Source organism: Protopterus annectens, chromosome 6.part0, assembly GCF_019279795.1.
Source record: "Protopterus annectens isolate FY-2018-M chromosome 6.part0, PAN1.0, whole genome shotgun sequence".
Taxonomy (NCBI): Eukaryota; Metazoa; Chordata; order Ceratodontiformes; family Protopteridae; genus Protopterus; species Protopterus annectens.
Genome location: NC_056737.1, coordinates 1,077,743,962 through 1,077,766,204, shown reverse-complemented (window position 1 = coordinate 1,077,766,204; position 22,243 = coordinate 1,077,743,962). Strand labels below are relative to the sequence as shown.

General features: G+C 42.9%; 1 protein-coding gene across 1 annotated transcript in view; it reads right to left on the bottom strand.

Annotated features, from left to right (window-relative positions):
- The window catches only part of PSMC1 (proteasome 26S subunit, ATPase 1), a 561,132-nt gene that overhangs the window by 337,688 nt on the left and 201,201 nt on the right, over positions 1–22,243 (bottom strand). The gene's annotated exons all lie outside the window — the stretch shown is intronic.

The window sequence follows — 22,243 nt, the reverse complement described above, 5'->3', positions numbered from 1 at the left end:
AAAGGTAAACAGGTAACCCTAAAAGTTTAAAATTTGGTAATCCCTATGTGGTATCTGCTTCCCACAAGAAATACAGTTATTTACTTTTTCTGACATCCGTAAAATACTGAGGCAAGAAAACCAAAATATTCCCAACGGGTACTTAGCCAACTTTGATTCGGTCTGAAACTCCGCTTCGAAAATCTCAGGACGCCAACCCGCACTCGCAACGCTGTTTCTGCATCGGACCACGCGGCAAAAAGACTGGGGATATGACGCCGGTCATGCGATTTATACCCTGACGTCCTGGCGTCAGTTTAATGCGCCTTGACCGACGTCAGCCATATACTTTGGTATTCGGGCCGACCGAGGACAGCGGTATACCCCAAGTGTAAGGACTGCAGCAATGTGAGATGAAGAACATCTGCTTCTGCTTCGGGCACCGCACTGCAAGAAAGACTGAAGAAAATGGCGTCGGCTGCATCTTTTATACCCCTGATGACCTGACGTCAGGGAAGGGGCAACAGCAACCGACGCAGGACCCAAGACTTTGGAATTCAGGCTGACTGAGGGCAACCTGCCAGCAGGATTACCCAAATATAATGACTGCAACAGTGAAACACGAAGAACATCCTGGGGTAAAAAAAAAAATGATAAAACTGGAGGGGGGGGGTCAAGAAAGGTAGCAAAACCTTTCTTAACAAGGCTGCAAACTCGTATTCCAATGCTACACAGAGGTATCTGCTGGACGGCATGAATGCACAGTTATATCCTTCATAGTCTAAATAAAATGGTGACATTTACTTGTTAAATGCAAAATGCTTTCCAAACATCAACAGCTTAGCTGGCTTTTAAATGAGGTGGTTTAAAAATTATGGTGTATACAAATCAATACACACTGATAATGCGGGTAATCCATATTTTATTTAAAAATGAAAGCTTCGAAGAAATTCTCATTCAGACCTGGGAATTTGTCTGCCTACAATTTAATTATCAACCATAACTCCTTCTTCAAAGTTTGATTCCTAAAGCCCCCTTGTCATAGATTTTTCTCAACAACCTATGGGTTAAGCTGTGACGACCCACCACTGGACCAGTAATCAAGGGGCCTCATGCCTCACCAGTGGCACCAATGGGGGATGTACACTGGGAGGTTGACAGGTACACACACAGAATTTTCAGCTGCAGCTCTCTGCATCAAGTGTAATTTCTGTTAAGAGCACAGAGAGACCACAGTCATTCTGAGGCTGGTTTCTCCCAATCCCCAATAAGACTCCCCACTGGCACAGCTACAGGGTTGAGATCTCAGATGTGTGATCAAGTCAAGACCACCAGCACCCTCTCTGTCCAACCAGTGGTTTGTGTCCCTGCCCAAGTAGCAGGCAGGGAGACACACACACACACACACACACACACACACACACACACACACACACACACACAGACATAACAGACATAACAGACACACGCACACACACAGATACGCACAACAGACACACGCACACACACAGATACGCACAACAGACACACGCACACACACAGATACGCACAACAGACACACGCACACACACAGATACGCACAACAGACATGCACACACACACACCAGACACGCACCGCACACACACACCAGACACGCACCGCACACACACACCAGACATGCACCGCACACACACACCAGACATGCACGCACACACACCAGACATGCACGCACACACACCAGACACGCACCGCACACACACACCAGACACGCACCGCACACACACACACACACACGCACAGACACGCACCGCACACACAACAGACACGCACCGCACACACACACACACCAGACACGCACCGTGCGCGCACACACACACACACACACACACACACACACAACAGACATGCACCGCGTGCACACACAACAGACAGACACACACACAACAGACACGCACACACACAACACGACGACAGACACCGATAGACACACACAGACACCTGGGAAAAGCTGGCACAGGTTTACTAGCTATGCCACCTTCTGCCCAGATTATAAAGTAGTTTCCCCTTACATCTGGTCACTCCTTATCAGCTACTTTAAGGCCCTTAACACAGGGTGTCCAATCTTACTGTGTAATGTTACTATCAATACAAATGGTAGTTTGAGCAAGAACCCGGCTATTAGGAGTGGCCTATACAGTGTCACCAAATAAATATGTAAGTACTCTCAAAACTTAAATATGTCTCACACAGATCAGTCACAATGAAATGTTTAAATATATTTAATAATATATAACAAAAAACAATAATATATATATATATGTGTGTATATATATATATATATATATATATATATATATATATATATATATATATAAACATACACACACACACACACACATTTTATATATATATATATATATATATATATATATATATATATATATATATATATATATATATATATATATTTTTTTTTTTTTTGCAAGACAGTCTCAAATAAAGAAAAAAGTACAGTTGTGTACACGTACCATAAATGTAGATGTTAGAGTGTATTCACTGTTGCAGTCATCACATTTGGGTTATTTATTTATTTTTACTTTATTTTACATTTGTTGACCGGGCTAGTCTGGCTGGATACATGTCCATTTTCAGCAGAGGCCCGAGGAGAAAAGCTCCACTATATACTAGTAAATAAAACAGCACAGTAAGAGACTAAAATGTAAGTAACTACAGAACTATTCCAGCAATTTAACAGAACAGTAGCAATTTAACAGAAAAAAAAAATACGAGGATCCCTAATCCCATACTCTTTACAGTAGCAGGAACTGTAATGAAAAAAAATAAACAGACACTAGAGCCTATACAATATTTACAATATTAACAGATATAATAAACATTTTGTGCCAGAGCAAATAATTTTAAGACCCAGACTTGTACAGTAGGAATCAAAATACAAGGTTTAAATAGAAGGTGAGATGATAGGTTGCAGTAATATATCTAGTGTAAATGAGAAAGTGACATCATAGGAATAGTAATATCCATGTGGATGCCAGGAGAGCTGCAGAGGAGGAGTAGTAGTAATAATGAGAGAGACAAGTAGAAAAGATGGATGTATAGCAACAGGCAAAGGAGGGAACTATAATGGAAGTTGGATGCAGGGGTCAGTCAGGATTTGAGCAAGGGCAAAGCCAGTGAGATTTGAAATTTATTTTATTTATTTATTTTACATTTGTTGACCGGGCTAGTCTAGCTGGATATATTTCCATTTTCAGTAGAGGCCCGGGGAGAAAAGCTCCACACAGAAATACACATAAAAAGAAAAAAACAAACCTTATAATTGAAAAAGCAATTACAATAATAACAAATGGCAATATAATGTCAAAATAAAAACTTAATTAAAGAAGATATATCAAAAGTATAACTTGTATGAGTAACTAAGATTCAGGTTAAAGGATGAGATGGCAGTAAGAAAGATATAGGGTGACAAGTTGTTGTACAGAGAGAGTTAGAGGTAAGCAAAAGGGTAAAATATCAGAGAAAGAGGGCAAAGATACTATAAGAGGGTAAAAAAGGAAGCCATCTAAGAGATGACAGTAAAACAAAAGAAGCAGAAAAGACTTGCTAGATGTGAGACAAAGAGAGGAAGAGAAAAATAAGAGTAAGGAAGAAAGTTATCAAAAGAAAAGTAAATGAAATAGTTCTTTAATTGTTTCTTAAAAGGTTGTGATGAGATTAAAGTAGTCAGTTCAATGGAAGTTTATTCCAGTACAAGCCAACAACATTTGTGAACAAGGAGTCACCAGATTTATTGTGTGATTTGAGAGTAGCTACTAGAAGTTTGTTAGCTGAGCGAAGGGAAGTAAGATTCCTGTAAGGAGCAACAAGGTTGTTAAGTATGGGTGTATAAGTAGGGTAATAGAGAATCTTATGGGTGATAACTAATTGATGTAGAAGAATAAGATTTTGAAGTTCAAGCCAGCCAAGTTTTTTGAGATTAACACAATGATGGGTACGAAATGGGGAGCCTGTGGCAAACCTGGCAATGCTATGGTAGGGTGTGGCTAGTTTCTGAATGTTAGATTTTGAAAGGTTGATAAAAGATGGAGAGGCATACAATAATGTAGAGATGAGATGAGTTTCGGCTAGAGACACCCTGGTAGTTGCTGAAAGAAAGGGTTTAAGTCTGTAGAGGGCACCTATTTTTTTATTAACAACTTTGATGGTTAGGTTGATGTGAGAATCAAAGTTTAGTTGATTATCTATTGTAAACCCTAGCAGTTTAATGGAACAATCAGGTGTTATGATAGTGCCATTGTCAGAGACAATAGAAAAGGAGAGAGGGGCAGACTTAAGGGTTGGAGAAAAAAGTAGTAATTTGTTTTTGTTTTTTTTGGGGGGATTAAGGAGGAGACAGATATGCTGGAACCAGTTTTCTGCTGCTGTAAAGACTTTTTGGGTGGAAGAAATAAAGTTCAGCCGGAGATACAGCAGTACAGATGAGTGTTGAATCATCTGCATACTGAATGCATGTGGATGTTGGGAGGGAAATAGACAGGTTATTTATAAAAATGGAGAAGAGAAGGGGACCCAAGATGGATCCTTGGGAGACCCCGATGGTGAATGGGAGCTGAGAGGATAAACAGCTGTCCCAAAGGACTGCTTGTCTTCTATCTTTCAAATAGGAGTTAAACCAGCACAATGCCAAAGAGTCAAGAGAAAGAGATTTCAAAGTGTCTAGCAGAAGGTGATGGTTCACCATATCAAAGGCTTTAGGGAGGTCGAGAAATAAAGCAGAGGAGAATAGGTTGTTATTGCGATTTTTGTTGATGGACTCTGTAAAGGAGAGAAGAGCAGTGGAAGTGCTATGGAAAGGTCTAAAATCATGCTGGGAGTCTGCAAGTAGGTTATTATGTAGAAGATAATTCAAAAGTTGATGGTGTCAAGGGGGTATAGCATTTCCAGACTTTGATTTATACGCTATCTCTTCTATTATAAAAGTTATAACATTACTAATAGATCAGTCATATATTGCAAAATGGAAGGAATATTGGGAATTCATTAGCATGCACTTCACAAAAATATCGTTAACACACAAAAATACTATTATAAACAATCCCATGTTATGGTTACTTAAAGAGTTTTGTACCTCATCTATTACACCAAAATATATAACTAGTTACCCATTAAATATTATTATTAGATATCGTAATTTTATATATATGCATCCTAAGTATAAGGAATGGAATTTTATCTTATTTCCCATAATATATACACAAAGTATTCTTTTATCATCCACCTCTGAAAGAACTCTTCTAGTCACAGAGAATAATTTAAAGTAATGGTATCAGATGCTGTCAGACAATAAAGTAAAAAATTTAGACTTTTTAAAGCAAGAATTTGATTTGAGAGAAACATGTTGGTTAGAGATTCAGACTTTTAGACAACATCTTGCTAACAAACTTGACTTAATGTCTTTAACAGTTAAAATCTGTTCCAAAACTGTTTGACTACTTGATACTAAATTTACAACAAAGGGTCTCTGATAAAGGTAAGCTCGCACACATACATAAAATTATTAGAGATGAAACCTATTATGGTTCAGATAATTACTGGAATTATTTCAATACCATTAATGGTGAATTACCAAAACAACAAGATAAACAATATATATTGGAATCTGCTTATAAAACTACTACTTCTATTAATTGGAGACTTTATACCTGGAAATTTTTACATAGATCTTTCTATACACCCCTAATGATGAAAAAAATTAACAAAAAAGATAACATGTGTAAGAGATGTACTGTAGAAATAAATGCTGATTGGGCACATATGTTTTACGATTGTATAAAACTGAAGGAATATTGGATGTTAATCAATGATTTTTTGCAGGCTCTTTTTACAGATAATTTCATAGTCTCTAAGTCACTTATATTATTTAACACCCCTGTTCCTAAATGTGTTAAAAAAGTTAAACTTCCTTTACTATGGTCAATTCTAGCAGTGGCTAGAAAAATAATAACCAGAAACTGGATTTCAGATACTCCTCCTTCATTTAATGAATTTAAAAATGTTATGATTGAAGTGTGTCATATGGAACTAATGACAATAAAGTCAAGAACCATTAGGAAAACATCTTACTATAATATATGGGATACCTTACAAAACTTGTTAAAACAGTCTTAGTTTTATTAATAAGATGTTACAGTTTAATTAATTGATTTAATTTAGAGTGGATGTCTTTGTACATACTTTAGTTGTTTTATTAAATGTTATAATTGTTTATATGTTAACTGCTTGCATAAGACTGTCATAATATTTATTTTGTATGTTAAAACTAATAAACTTGTTTTAAAAAAAAAAAAAAAAGTTGATGGTGTATACAACGTTCCATAATTTTAGTTAGTGGTGATAGTAAGGCTATAGGACGGAAGTTAGAAAGTTCATTAGTGTTTCCTCCTTTATGCAGTGGAATGATATGGGAGACTTTCCAGAGGGAAGGAATAGTAGATTTGGTTATAGTTCTGTTAATTAAGATGGAGATTGGTTATGCTAGTACTGCTGCTGCTAGCTGCAGATATTCAGCTGGTAGTTGTTCAGCTGAAGGAGTACAAGGTTTAAGTTTTGAAAGTAGCTTGTGAATACAGGCTGTGGAGACTGTACTAAATTTTAGAGTGGGAGTATTGTTATGAGGAGAGGTATTTTGAAGGGAAGTGGGGGGAACCATGGTGTTGGCTAGAGAGGTGACTGTTTCAGAGAAGAAGTTGTTGAATGTGTTGGCTATTATATTAGGAGGGGTCTGAGCTAAGTTAGCTGGAGTAGGTGTTTTGGAATTCCCAGGATGGAGCAGTTTATTGATTCCTGGCCAGAAATTTTTGGGGTTATTATTTTGATTTTGTTGATATTGGAGGTAGAATTTTTTTTTATCCAGAAGGGTGAGGTTTTTTGTAGTATTTCTAAGGTATTTGACGTTTTGATGGTCAGTTGGGTTTTTTGTAGTTCTCCATTTTGTCCATAGTTAGTTCCTTAATAGCATTGTTTGCTTGGTTTCTTTAGAAAGCCAAGGAGCTGCTTTGGATCCCATTCTAATTAAGCAAGAGGGGGCAAGACGATCTAGAATTTGGAGGAATATGTTGTTGAAATGGGTAACTGCCTCATCAAGTGGAAGGTGTTTCAGAGCTGACCAGTTGCATCCTTTAAGCTCATCAAGGAAGTCTTGAAGGATGAAGTTTTTTTTGTTACGAATGGTATGATAGCTAGCCTGTTTGTGGATACTATTTTTTTGTTTAGTGATATAGGTGAGAAGATGGTCACTGATATTGTCAGGGAGTGTTCCAGTTTTATATGATTAGGGGATTATTGTTGACCAATATCCAGTCCAAGATGGTCTGTTTATTGGTAGATTTGTGAATCCTAGTTGGGGTGTTTATGGTTTTTTGGAAAGTAAAGAGGTTGAGGTGAAAGGTGGGTTTGGGCGATATGCAGGAGTTCCAATCAATATTGAAGTCCCCTAAGATTATGGTTTCCTGAGGAAAGGTAGATGAGAGCCAGCTAAGGATGTTTTCAAGTGTATTTAAGTTATTGCCAGGAGGGATATAGGAACATATTATGTTTATGGCTTTGTTTTTATTTACTTGGAATTTGCTGCAGATTATTTCAACATTGGCAGGGGAAGGAGGTAAGGAGTCAATTGAGACCACCTGCAGTTCAGATTTATAAAGTAAAGCAACTCCCCCATCCTTTTTGTTTAGACGATCCTGCCTTAAATAGCTGTAGCCAGGAGGAGTAATTTCATTGTCCTTGGTACCTGGTTGGAGCCAGGTTTCAGTAAGACAGAGGATATCAAATGAGTAGAGGTCGATTAAGGCATGGAGCTGTGTGATTTTATTGTTAATACTACAAATATTTAGGTGTGCTATTGAAAGGGAGTTAGAAGAGAAAGGTGACCTTAAATTGTTAGTAGTTTGGTCCAAGAGAGTGTGGATAAGGGAATTCTGAGGGCCAGGGTTGGGGTGAATGTTTCCGTGTACCAGTAAGAGTGTTTGTGGGAATGGAAGTATTTTTGAGATTTTAGAGTGTATTAGGTATAACTTTTTAGCTGTGTGATACCTGTTGTGGAGTACTCTGCGATAGTGAGGGGGAAGGTAAGGGCAGAATGACAGGAGGTTAAGATAGGTTTGTTGAGCTAGAGGAAGGACAGAGTTTGTTTGTTTAGCTTTACTAGGAGATCTTCTAAGGGTATGGTTTTCGTAGGAAGAAAGGGTATAGTATATAAGAAGGATATTCAGGAGTAGCAATAAGTAAAGTAGCTTAAAAGTCAGGGTCATATTGGGTTTGGTCATTTTAGCAAGGTTGATAATTAGTAGTACTAGGATGGTGGGGAGTGGGGTGTGGCATTAAGACAGCAGTGGAGTGCTGGAATGTGTGAACGAGGCAGGAAATATGATAGGAGCTGAATAAGTTGGGGGTGTGGCTGAGCAAGTATAAGGTTAAGGGCACTGTGGGGTGGGTGGGAATTGGGGGTAGGGTAGGGTAGGGGAGCGGAGTGAGCCCGCAGGGCGAATGGAGCGGGAAGAGCCAGAGAGTGGACCAAGCCAGGAAAACAATCAGTGCGAAGTGGAAGAAGCACTGGGTAAGAGTACAAGTTAAGAGTGGACTATGAGGTAAGATACAAAGAGGGAATATAGGTTGATGGGAGGGATAAAATAATTATTTGGAAGCTATGTGAGGCAGTAATATTGGGTGCAGTGAAAAAATAGATAAAGGGTTGTGACCAAAAAAATAACAAGGAAAAAAAAACTCTACTGTGAGGTCGGGGAGTATAGTTTTCTAGTGAATAGGGTGCCACCTAGTGGCCACATTCAGAAATAACAGGAGACAGAGCAAGCAAAAGGACTCACTAGTGGGACATAGGCAAGGTAGAGGAGAGATTTATCTTAAAGGACAAAAAGAGGTAGAAAAAGGGTAGTTAAGGGTCACTTAACTGCTATGGGAGGGGGAGGGGGTAGGCTGCTGGTAAACCTAGGAGGGAAGTCAAATAACCTGGAGTATTAAAAGTTTAAAAAATACATTAGCAGGACATACTTTCACAAAGGTCTATTCAGGGGAGAAAGTCTTAGTGGGCAGGACGAGAAAAATCCTATTCAGGACTCTGTTCCTTGACTTGGATTCCAACAGTTATCCTGCCAGGGGTAGCCCTCAGTCGGCCCGAATACCAGAGGCTTAGTATTTCTGCGTCGGTTGCTGTCGCCCCAAGACTGACGTCAGGTAGTCAGTGGTATAAAATCAGGCAGCCGAAGTCATTACACCACCAGTAGAAAGTAAATACCAAAAATTCCCTGTAAGGAGAGAGGAAGAGATAGAGAGTGAGAGACAAGGGGGATGGAAGGGGAAAACCAGGACTGCAACAGTGAATACACTTGAATATCTACATTTATTGTAAGTGTACACAACTGTACTATGTTAGTCATGTTTCACTGTTGCAGTCATCACATTTGGGTGGATTTCCAAAGCTGAAGAAAAGGGTGGAGGTAGTCAAGAAGACTCTGGGCTGGCTAGGATGCCCTGCAAGAACGCGGTGGCAAAGCCTGCCCTGGATTTGGAGAAGATAGGCAGGTGGTAATGCTTGGTGAAGGTATGAACAGAAGTTCATGTTGCAGCCTCCTGGATGTCCCTGGTGGGGACCCCTCTGAGAAAAGCTGCAGAGGTGGAGGTGGTCTTGGTGGAATGTGTCCTGACCCCCTTTGGGTTGGTTTCCCATGCTGTTTGTAGCAGAACTGGATGCAGTGTGCTATCCATTTGAAGATTGTTTGTTTGGATATGGCCCTGCCCTCTGCCCTGCTGCGAAAGCTGACTGGCAATTGGTCAGTTTTTCTACAAGATTTAGTCCTAACCAGACAGAATATGAGCTGTTTGTGCACATCTAGCGAATGCAGAATCCTTTCCCCCTTGTTTTGTGGGTTAGGGGAAAAGGTAGGCAAATGAATGGATTGGTTGAGAGCCGCACTGGACACCACTTTAGGCATGAAGGATGGGTTAATCCTGACGGAGACCCTGTTAGCATGGAAAATGATGAAGGGCTTCTCTGCCATGAGTGCTTGTAGCTCTGAAACTCTTCTAGCAGAAGTGATGGACAGAAGCAAGGCTGTTTTCCAAGAGAGGAATTTTAACTCTGCTGAAGCTGCAGGTTCAAAGGGGGGTAGGGCAAGCTTTTCCAACACAAAGTTACGGTCCCAAGCTGGGACTTAAATTGTTAGCCCCTCTTAGGAAATATTTAATGAGAGGGTGTGAAAAGAGAGGTGGCTCTCTGCTGTAATGAGCAGAGATGGCAGAGGCATGAATTTTAATAGAAGAGAAGGCTAGATCTCTGTGTAGTAGGTCTGCTAGGTAATCCAGGATAAGAGGTAGGGAGGGCTGTGCTATTTCGGCTCCCTTAGCCTGGGATCTAGGTGCAAAACCTTTTCCACTTGTCAGCATAGGATTTTCTAGTGCTGGGACGTCTGGCCTCACGTATAACATCTAGGACTTGTTTGCTTAGGCTGGCAACTTGAGGAGAGGTCAGGGAATAAGCCATGCTGCCAGGTTGAGGGTCTGCAATTGGGGATGCATGAATTCTCCATTCTTATGGGTCAGGAGTGTTGGGATCTGAAGTAGGTGCCATGGTGGCAGGGGTGACCGGCTGCACAACAGTGGGTACCAGTGCTGACGTGGCCAGTCTGGGGCAACCAGGATTGCCCTCTGTTTTTCTTCCCTTATTTTGAGCAGTACCCTTGAAATGAGTGGTAGAGGGGGAAATGCAAATAGAGCATCCACTTTCCAGGCCTTGCGGTGAGGTTCCCTGGTGCAGAATTTGCTGAGCTGATGATTCAAGTGGGAGGAAAAGAGATCCACCTTCAGGGTGCCCCATTTCTGGGTTACAAGGGTGAAGTTCTGTAGTCTAGCTGCCACTCGTGTGGGTCTAGCAGGTTTCTGCTTAAGTTGTCTGCCAGAGAGTTTAGGGAGCCTGGAAGGAATTGTGCTAGCAGGTGTAGTTGCATGGCTGAAATAGTGTGCCAAAGGGTCACGATGAGCCTGTAGAGAGGTTAAGAGCGAGTCCCTCCCCTGCTTGATATACCACATCACTGTGTTGTCTGTTTTGATCAGTAGAAGCCCCAGGGAGAGTAGGGGTCTGAAAGCTGTCTGGTCAAGCTTAACAGCTAGCATCTCTTTTTGGTTGATGTGCAGATGTATCTGATTTGGGCTCCAATGGCCCTAAATGCATCTGCTGTCCAGGTGTGCACCCCAGGCATAGTCTGATGCATCTGTGGTGAGGGTTTGGGCGGCGTGGAGTTGTGAGAAGGGAAGTCCCTTGTTGTGGTTGCATGCTGCTGCCCACCAAAAATCTTTCCTTAGACAAGGTATAATTGGTATGATAGTTTCCAGGTCTTGAGAGTGTTGACACCAAAAGCTTTTTAGGTACCATTGTAGTTTCCTCATATTCAGTCTGGCATATGGAATGAGTAGAATGCAGGAGGCCATGAACCCTAGAGCTTGCAGGATTTTCCTTGCGGATAACTGGGTTCTGGTGGCTAATTGAGAGAAGTAGCCTGGCAGGTAGGCTTGTTTTTCTGGAGTAAGGAATGCCATCTGGGATGCTGTGTCCACGCTTGCTCCCAGGAATACAATTTTTGTGTGGGTACTAGTTGTGATTTCTTTTCATTGATAGTATACCCCAGGGAGGTCAGTAGGTCCTTTACAAAGGTCAGGTACTGTAACAGCTTTTCCTGATTGTATGCCTGAATCAGGCAATCGTCTAAGTAGGGGTAAATTTGAATATTTCTTTGTCTGCAAAAAGCAATGGCTGGAGCCAGGCATTTTATGAAAACTCTGGGAGCAGTGGATAAGCCAAAGGGAAGCGCAGAAAACTGAAAGTGTATACATCCTACCCTGAAATGTAGCTATCTCCTGCAAGATTCTCCGATTGGGATGTGTAGGTAGGCTTCTTTTAGGTCTAGGGTGGCTAACCAAGCATCTCTGGAAAGCATAGGAAGAAGCTGTTGGAGGGTGAGTATTTTGACTTTTGGTATCACCAGAAAGGTATTTCGAATGGATAGAGCGAGGATTGGGCGCCAGGTGTCCTCTTTTCTGGGTACCAGGAAGAGTCTGGATTAAAAACCTTGGCCTATCTGGTCTGCAGGAACATGCTGTATTGCCCTCATGGAGAGGGGGGAAAGGACTTGCTTTTGGTCTCTGCCCACTGGTTTGGAGGAAGATCTGGGAACCCTTTTGGGGTTGGCAGAGTGTGGAAATAAAATTTGTACTGGGACACTATGTTGAGGACTCATCGGTTGTTGGTAATAGAGGTCCAGTTGTTTGCATGGAAGGAGAGTTTTCCTCCTAGGGGAACAAGCAGGTGGGCAGAGGTAACGGGTGTTGGTGTAAAGTCATTGTGACTTCTTACCATAAGGGGGTGGCTTAAACTCCCTGTTTTTGGCGAGGAGGAACTCCATTGCTTAGATCCCTGCATTCCCTGGGGCTGCTGTCTGTGGGGGGGGGGGGGTCTGCTTCCCCTGGGTCTGGGTTGAGCTGGCCTGGAGGGGGCCAGAAAGGACCAGTGCTTGGAGGGGCAATGCCTACTGAACCTCAGAGGCTGGACCTGTAAAAAAGTCTGTCTGCACAGATTTAGCTTTTTTCTTCCATCTTTTTTAAGACCTCTTCTGCCTTGGTGCCAAACAAATTGTCTTTGTTCAATGGTGCGTCCAATGATTTTGATTTGACATGGTCTGGCAAGGTCTGTTCCTTAAGCCAAGCATGTCTTCTAAGGACAGATCCAGTGACTGCTGTCCTGTAAGATGCTTACATTGCAAGGTGTGCTTAGTAACTTGGCTTCCAGAATACATAAACTCTTGTAATTCTTTATTATCTGCACAAGCAGAAAAGAAAGATATTTTTTATTTGAGGAGTTCCATGGTATGCTGCTGCTATTTCAGCATGTGGAACTGACAATTTAGTGCTCTAATAGCAAGAATAGCAGAGGTGTATACTTGTTTACCCCATCTGTCTAAAGCTCGGGAATCCCTGTCTGAGGGGGTGGGATTCTTAGCTGAGGTTGCTTTAATTCCTTTAGGGTCCTTGAGAGATGACCGCTGTGTCAGCAGTAGGATTTTTGAAAAGAAATTTGTGAGAGTCAAGGATTCTGTAGTACCCGTCAGGTTTCCTGGGAGCAGGAGTCAAACTGGATTCCATAAAAACATCATCAACAACATCCAGGACAGGAGGAATGGCCAAAGGTCTGTGCTGTGGTAAATCTAAGAATTCCCTGTGTCTCTTTTTTGACTGAGGATAGTCCAAACATTCCCAATGGAAATGATCCCTTAAAGTATGAAGGGTTTCACCAAATGAAAAATCCTCGAGTGGAGAGGCAAAAGGAATGGATTCCTCTGCATCTGAACCCTCATAAGCAGAGAGGGGTTGCATGTCTTCATATTCAGAAGCAGAGTCATCGGACTCCTGTTCAGATAAAATTACTGGGGACAAGTCTCTTTTTCTTTTAGAAGGGGTAGCCTGGCTTCCCCTAATAAGCATAATAAGGTCTTCCGCCATTTTAAGCATTTGGGATTGAGGCAAGGAAGCAGGTGCCTGAGCTTGGGTCGTCGGTTTTTTGGGCGTAATTCCTACCCTGGGCCTCAGAAACTCTGTAGTTTTGGAAAGAACTGAAGACGCAAAAGAAGTCGTTGGTTTGTGTCGAGTATCAGTAGTCTGGTACTTCCTCGAAGCCGGTGCCTGCTCAGCGGCTCCGGACCCACCCAAGGTAGAGACATCCGTAGGATCCTTAGTCAAAGAAGAGTCTAGTGGCCTACCGGACTCCAAATGAGTCTCCTTAGCAGCCTGCAAATCCACAGAAGCGGGCATCAGGAGCTGCGAAAGTGCCTCACAGAGGAGCAGAGAGCTGATGACTAGCTTAACAGAAGCATCATCTGCAGTTTTGAACCTGTGCTGTCTTTATCCTTACATTTTTTCTGAAGATCGGTAGTCAGATGGTTTACCGAAGCCATATCGGAATTCGAGGACTGAGAGCAAAAATATCTAGCTACAATAAGAGACAGATGACGTATAGTTCTGGTGTTGAACAAAGCACAAAAGTGACAGCGAGGGACGTCGTAGTCTGGGTGTAAACAGGTGAAGCAGTAAGAATGGAAGTCTCGGTGTGGTATTTGCTTCCAAAGGTGAGACAATTGTTTTTTCTGACATCGGTTAGTGCAAAAAAAAAAAGGATCCCCCAACAGGGTACTTAGCTATAGAAGACTTCAACTTCAATTCGGAAAAGAAAACTCAGGTAGCGGCTGACCGGCACTCGTGCGTACTGCTTCTGCTTCGGGCTCCTTGGCAAGAAAGATTGATGTAATGGCATTGGCTGCCTGATTTTATATCACTGACGACCTGATGTCAGTCATGGATTGACAGCAACCGACGCAGTAATACTCAGCCTCTGGTATTCGGGCTGACTGAGGGCTACCCCTGGCAGGATAACGTACAGTTTTGTACCTACCATAAATGTAGATGTTCGAGTGCCAACACAGCTGCAGTCATAACAGATGGGTTCTCCTGCCGTCAGGCGGGTCCTCGGTTGGCCGAATTCCAAAGTCTAGGTCCGGCGTCGGTTGTCGTCGCTTCTTCCCTGACGTCAGTGCGACAGGGGTATAAATGAACCAGCCGATGCCATTTTCTTCAGTTTTTCTTGCCTCTGATGTCAGGTGCCCCCAGAAGGAAGACAATACATAAATTTGTGTAATAATGCAGTGCAATATAATCAAAATACAGTAGTTGCAAGCAAATACATCATAAATGAATACCCCAAGCAGGTTGTATGAGGGTGTGTTAGCCTATAGGCCTGTCCCAAGAGGAGAAGGAGGGAGGGAAACCTGGACTGCAGCTGTATTAGCACTCGAACATCTACATTTATGGTAGGTACAAAAAGTACAGTTTTGTACCTACCATAAATGTAGATGTTCGAAGATCCACATTGCTGCAGTCCTTACATATGGGTAGTCCGCTGTCCTCGGTCAGCCCGAATACCAAAGTATTAGGCTGACGTCGGTCAAGGCGCTTAGTACTGACCTCAGGACGCCAGGGTATATAAATGCGCATGACCGACGTCATATCCTCAAGTCTTTTCTTGCCCCAGATGTCAGAAGGCCCTAAAAAGAAAGGGCATAGCCAAAACACATCCAACCACCCATGTACAAACAATATATACAATATTTACAACCCAAACCATACAACCACCCCAAAAAACAGAGGGGAAGGAGGGAGGGTTGACTGCAGCAATGTGGATCTTGAACATCTACATTTATGGTAGGTACAAAACTGTACTATGTTCTTCATCTCACATTGCTGCAGTCCTTACATATGGGTAGAATCCCAAAGCAGAGGTAAGGGAGGTTGGCAAAATTATAAAGTATTAGGAGCTGCCAAAATGCCCTGTAAAATATCAGTGGCAAATCCAGCCCTAGATTTAGAGTAAAGTGGAAGGTGGTAATGCTTAGAGAAAGTATGCACTGAACTCCAAGTAGCTGCTTCCAAAATATCTTTAGTAGCCACCCCTTAAAAGCTGTAGAAGTGGCAGTAGCCCTAGTGGAATGAGGCCTGATCCCAGCCGGAATCTCCTTACCATGATGGGAGTAACAGAAAGAAATACAAAAGCCAATCCACTTTGAAATAGTTTGTTTTGAAACAGGTTTGCCCTGAGAACCCAAAGCAAAAGAAACAAACAACTGCTGAGACTGTCTGAACCCTTTAGTTCTGCTCAAATAATATCTCAACTGTCTGTGTATATCCAAAGTGTGCAAAATCTTTTCCCTTTATTTTGGGGTTTGCATAAAAGTAGGCAAATGAATAGTTTGGTTTAAAGCCACACTAGAAACCACTTTAGGCATAAAGGAGGGATTAGTACGCATAAAGATACCTATCCTTATGAAAAATTAGGAAGGCTCAACTGCCATAAGGGCCTGTAATTCAGAAACCCTTCTCGCAGAGGTAATGGCCAACAAAAAAGCAGTCTTCCATGATAAATATTTTAACTCAGCAGTAGCTGCAGGCTCAAAAGGTTGTAGAGTGAGTTTCTCCAACACAAAATTGAGATCCCAAGCAGGAGTAGGAGCTCTCATTGGGGTCTTATGTTTCTTGCCCCTCTAAGAAATTGCTTAAACCAAGGATGAGAAAATAATGGTGGGTCACAATCATAGTGAGCAGAAATAGCTGCAGCATGAATCTTAATAGAGGAGAAGGACAAACCCTTGTCCAATAACTCAGTAAGGTATTGAAGAGAAGCACTTAAATCAGGCTTGGAAACATCAAAGTTCTTTGCTTTGCTCCAAATAAAAAATCTCCTCCATTTATCAGCGTAAACTTTCCTTGTACTAGGCCTTCTGGCTTCCAAAATCACATTTAAAACTTGTTGAGGAAGCTGAGACCCTCCAGGTTCTAGAACAGAATATGCCAGGCTGTTAGATGCAGAGACTGAAGTTTGACATTGAGTAAATGACTGTTCTCCTGAGACAGAAGGTGTGGAATCGAAGGCAAAGGCCATGGAGGGTCCCGTACCAAACTTCTCAGTAGTGGATACCAGTGTTGCGGAGGCCAGTCTGGAGCTATTAAAATCATGGATGGTTTGTCCTGTCTGACCTTCAGAAGCACCTTTGGGAGGAGAGGCAGTGGTGGAAAGGCATAGACATGAAGATTGCTCCAACTGAATGACAGAGCATCCACCCTCCAAGCTGTGTGATGAAACCTTTTTGTGCAAAACTTTGGCAACTGGTAGTTTAGTGGAGAAGCGAACAGATCTATGTCTGGAGTTCCCCAAAACACTGTCAACTTTCGAAATACATGAGGATCCAATTTCCACTCGTGGGGATCCACTATCTGTCTGCTCAACACATCTGCTAAGGAGTTCTGTGCTCCTGGCAGAAACCTTGCTTGAAGATTTAGCTGTAAACTGAGAGCAGTCTCCCACAAAATCATTGCTTGCCTGCAAAGAGGGTAAGAATGAGTTCCCCCCTGCTTGTTGATGTACCACATGACAGTTGTGTTGTCTGTTTGAATCAACACCTGTCCTGGGAGAAGTAAATCCTTGAAAGCCATCAATGCAAATTGGACTGCTAACATCTCCTTCAAATTGATGTGCAAATGTTGAAGTCTGGCAGGCCACGTGTCTTGTACCCATTTTCCATTCAGATGAGCTCCCCAAGCTGTGTCTGAGGCATCTGTCGTTAGAATCTGACTCGCCTCTGGCCGGGTCACAGAGAGTCCCTTGTTTAGGTGACATTCCTGAGCCCACCACAAAAACTCCTTTTGAATGCAAGGTATTATTTGAATGACAGTGTCCAGATCTTGGCAGTGTTGTGTCCATACATTTTTGAGATACCATTGCAGCTTCCTCATATGCAGTTTGGCATTGGGAAGCACCAGAATACAAGATGCCATGATCCCCAAGGCTTGAAGGACTGTCCTTGCAGTCAGCCTGGACTGACGAGACAATTGATGGAAATAAAGAGAAAGATTCTTTTGTATGTCCGGGGTCAGAAAGGCCATCTGGGAAGCAGTATTCAGTCTCACACCCAGAAAGCACATGTCCTGAGAGGGTACTAGACTGGACTTTATTTCGTTCACAGAATACCCTAGGCATCTTAACACTGCCATCACATACTGTAGATGATGAAGAAGTTCGTCCTTTTCTTGAGCCAGAATCAGGCAATCGTCCAAATAAGGATAAATTTGTATTCCCTTTAGCCTGAAGAAGGCTATCACTGGAGCCAGAACCTTTGTGAACACTCTGGGCAGTAGATAAGCCAAAGGGCAATGCAGAGAATTGATAATGTAAAGTCCCGTCCGCAGATATTTTCTGCAACTGGGCCTGATAGGAACATGAAGGTAAGCCTCTTTGAGATCCAGAGTCACCATCCAGTGATCTTTGCCCAGCAGAGGTAAAAGCTGTTGTAACGTCAACATTTTGAACTTTGGAATGTCCAGATATGTGTTGAGGATAGATAAATCCAAAATTGGTCTCCACGTATTCCCTTTCTTTGGTACTAGAAACAGGCGAGAATAAAATCCTAGGCCCACTTCTGACAAAGGAACCGGTTGTATAGCCCCTATTTGAAGCAGTAGAGCAATCTGTTTGTGAGCTTCTAGTCTTTGCTGAGGAGGAACGTCTGGCATGCCTTTGAAAGGAGGCAAGGTATGGAAATAAAACTTGTAACCTCGGTGTATGATATCCAATACCCATTTGTCCTGGGTAATCAAAAGCCAATTTTCCTTGAAGAGTGCCAACCTTCCTCCCAAAGGTGCTGCCAGGCGAGAAGAATCTGGCAGCCGCAAAAGTAGGTCATTGGGCCTGTTTACGAAAGGACTGGCCCCTGCCCTCACCAAGACTGTGCAGGTGAACTCCATGTTCTAGGCCTGAAAGTACTCTGAGCTCTGCCCCTACCACGTCTAGATCTACCCCTAGACTGAGAATCAGAGGAAGGATACGTCCACCCCTTAGTAGGCCAATTTCTACTAAACTTCGGAGGCTGGACCTGTAAAAAATCTTTAACAGTCTGCATAGACTTCGCCTTGTCTTCCATTTTCTTTAAGAGTGACTCCACAGGTGGGCCAAACAACACTTCAGACTGTAAAGGAGCATCCAAAATCCTGGTCTTAACATGGTCTGATAAATTCTGATCCTTCAGCCAGGCATGCCTCAAGAACTGAACCAGTGGCAGCCACCCTAGAAGAGGCCTGCAAAGCATCAAAACCACACTGTAAGGAATGCTTACCCACCTGTTCAGAGACATGTACCAAATCTTGTAATTCTTTACACTCAATGCCCTCTGCCAGAGCATCCACCTTAGATTTCAATTGAGAAAGAAGAAAATTCTGATACTTCAACATATGAAATTGGCAATTCAAAGCCCTCATTGCTAGAGTAGAAGAGGTATAGACCTTTTTTCCCCATCTATCCAAGGCTCTAGCCTCTTTATCTAGAGGAACTGGATTCTTTACAACAGAGGCCCTGACACACTTAGGTCCCTGGCTAACAGTTTCTGGGTCTGCCCTAGGGCTCTTATAGAGATATTTATGCGCTTCAGGCACTCTGTAATACCTATCTGGTTTAACTGGCGCAGGAGGCAGAGAATCAGGATTAAGGGAAGCCTCCGAAAACACATCTTGCACAACATCCAGAACAGGAGGTATAGCCAAGGGTCTATGCTGAGGTAAAAACAAAAATTCCCTTAGCCTTTTCCTTGAGTCGGAAAAATCCTGACCTTCCCACTTAAAATGTTCCCTCATAGAATGAAGTGTTTCTGAAAAAGAAAAATCCTCTGGAGGAGAAGCAGAAGGAGTGGAATCTTCTGCATCAGAATCAGAATAAGGCGTGAATTCCTGTAAGTCTTCAGCCGAAGACTCTGAATCATCTGAAGCCTGTTCAAAACTTTCAATCTCTGGCTCCACCCTAGGCCTCTTATCAGGAGGGGGCATAGAACCTCTAATCAGAGTAATCAAATCTTCTGCCATTTTAAGCATGTGTTTCTTAGGTACAGACCCTGCAGAACTAGGACTGACACCAGCAGAAGACAAACCTGGCCTGCCTCTGGAAGAACCCTTGGAAACAGAAGGAGAGGGCCTAATCACCCTGGGAAGGGAGGGAGTACAGTAACTTGGGAAGCCCCCTCAGCCTGACCTGCCCCCTGAGAGGCCACATCTTGCAAAATCAAAGTCTCCCCCTGAGACTCCAGAGAAGCCTCTGTCGGAACCACCGGTTCCACTGAAGCCTCTAAAGCACCGGCGTCCGGAACGGACGACTCATCCTGTCTAGGTTTAACCGTTTTGTCTTTGCGCTTCTTGAGGTAGCGGTCGCCGGAGTATCCGGCGGCATATTATAATTGCACCGCTTACGAAGACCAACCTAGCGCAATCTAACCTTCGCAATGGTGCGCTTATTAAACCTAGCACAAAGTGACACCCGACGCCGTGCTCAGGCCCCAAACAAGGAATACACAAAGAGTGATAATCCCTATGCGGTATCTGTTTCCCACAAGAAATACAATTATTCACTTTTCTGACATCCGTAATAAACTGAGGCAAGAAAAAACCAAAATATTCCCCAACGGGGTACTTAGCCAACTTGGATTCGGTCTGAAACTCCGAACTCGAAAAATTTCAGAACGCCGAACGGCACTTGCAACGCTGCTTCTGCATTGGACCATGCGGCAAAAAAGACTGAGGATATGACGTCGGTCATGCGCTTTTATACCCTGACGTCCTGAGGTCAGTACTAAGCGCCTTGACCGACGTCAGCCTAATACTTTGGTATTCGGGCCGACCGAGGACAGCGGACTACCCATATGTAAGGACTGCAGCAATGTGAGATGAAGAACATCTGTACTATGTTCATCGTGCATACAGCTGCAGTCATAACAGATGGGTAGAATCCCAAAGCTAAGAAAGGGGTGGTAGGCACTAGGTGGAACTAGGAGCAGCCAAAATGCCCTGCAAGACTGCAGTGGCAAAGCCTGCTCTAGATTTGGAGTATAATGGTAGGTTGTAGTGCTTGGAGAAGGTATGCACAGAACTCCAAGTGGCTGCTTCCAAAATATCCTTGGTAGGAACTCCTCTGAGGAAGGCTGCAGAGGTGGCTGTGGCCCTGGTGGAATGAGTTCTAATGCCTGTAGGTACAGCTTTGCCATGAAAGGAGTAGCAAAAGCGTATGCAGTGGGCTATCCATTTTGAGATTGTCTGTTTGGAAATTGGCTTTCCTTGAGCTCCTACCGCATAGGCCACAAAGAGCTGTTCTGATTTTCTGAAAGACTTTGTTCTGTCCAAATAATAACGCAGTTGTCTGTGGATGTCCAAGGAATGTAGTAATCTCTTCCCTTTGTTTTGAGGATTAGGATAAAAAGTAGGTAAATGTATGGCCTGATTTAAAGCTACCCTGGATACCACTTTAGGCATAAAGGACGGGTTGGTTCATAAGGAAACTCTGTCCTGATGGAAGATGATAAAAGGCTGGATAGCCATGAGAACCTGCAGTTCTGAAACTCTACGAGCCGAGGTGATAGCCAGAAGGAAAGCTGTTTTCCAGGACAAATATTGCAAATCTGATGAGGCAGCTGGCTCAAAGGGAGGCAATGTCAGTTTTTCCAGAATAAAATAGGTATTGGTTGTTTCCTTGGAGGTCTTAAATTCTTAGCCCCTCTGAGGAACTGTCTTAAGAGAGGGTGAGAGAATAAAGGTGGATCAGTGTTGCATTCTGCAGAAATGGCTGAGGCATGGATTTTGATGGAGGAGAAAGAAAGTCCACTGCTTAGCAGTTCAGCCAAATATTGTAGTATTTGAGGTAAATTCAGTTTCCAGGATCCTGTCCCTTTTTCTCATTCCAGACACAAAAACGTTTCCATTTTGCGGAGTAAGCTTTTCTAGTTGATGGCCTTCTGGCCTCCAAAATGACATCCTCCACCTCCTTGGAGAGTAGGGCCTGTTGTGATGCTAAGGAATCCTCCATGCGGCTAGATTGGGTGTTTTTAGCTGGCTGTGAAGAGTTTTGAAGCTGTGCCGAGTCAGAAGAGGCGGCATTAGAGGCAGGGTCCATGGTGGGGAATGCGTCAGGCTCCTCAGGAGTGGGTACCAGTGTTGCCTTGGCCAGTCTGGAGCAATAAGAATCGTCTTTGGTCTGTCTGCTCTGGTTTTCAGTAGAACTTTGGGCAGCAGAGGAAGAGGTGGGAAGGCATAAACTGTCATTGATGTCCAACTGAAAGAGAGAGCGTCCACTCTCCAGGCCTCTGGATGGAAGATCCTTGAGCAGAATTTTGTCAATTGATGATTTTTGTGGGAGGCAAAGAGATCTATGTCTGGCCTTCCCCATTCTTGGATTATTTCTGTAAAAACTTTTGGATGAAATTTCCATTTGTGTGGATCTGTCATATTCCTGCTTAGGTTGTCTGCCAGCGTGTTTTCCTTGCCTGGCAAGTACTGTGCCTGTAGTTCCATTTATAAGTCCATGGCCATGTTCCAAAGTGACATGGCCAGTCTGCATAGGGGGTAAGAATGTGTTCCTCCCTGTTTATGTACCACATAACTGTGGTGTTGTCCGTTCTTATCAATTGTTGTCCTGGCTGTAGAAGGTCCTTGAAAGCTATAATAGCATTTATTACTGCTAGCATTTCTTTTTGATTGATGTGAAGGTGCTTTTCTTTTTGGGACCATTTGCCCTGAATGCACCGATTTGTCATGTGCGCCCCCCAGGCGTAGTCCGAGGCGTCGGCTGTG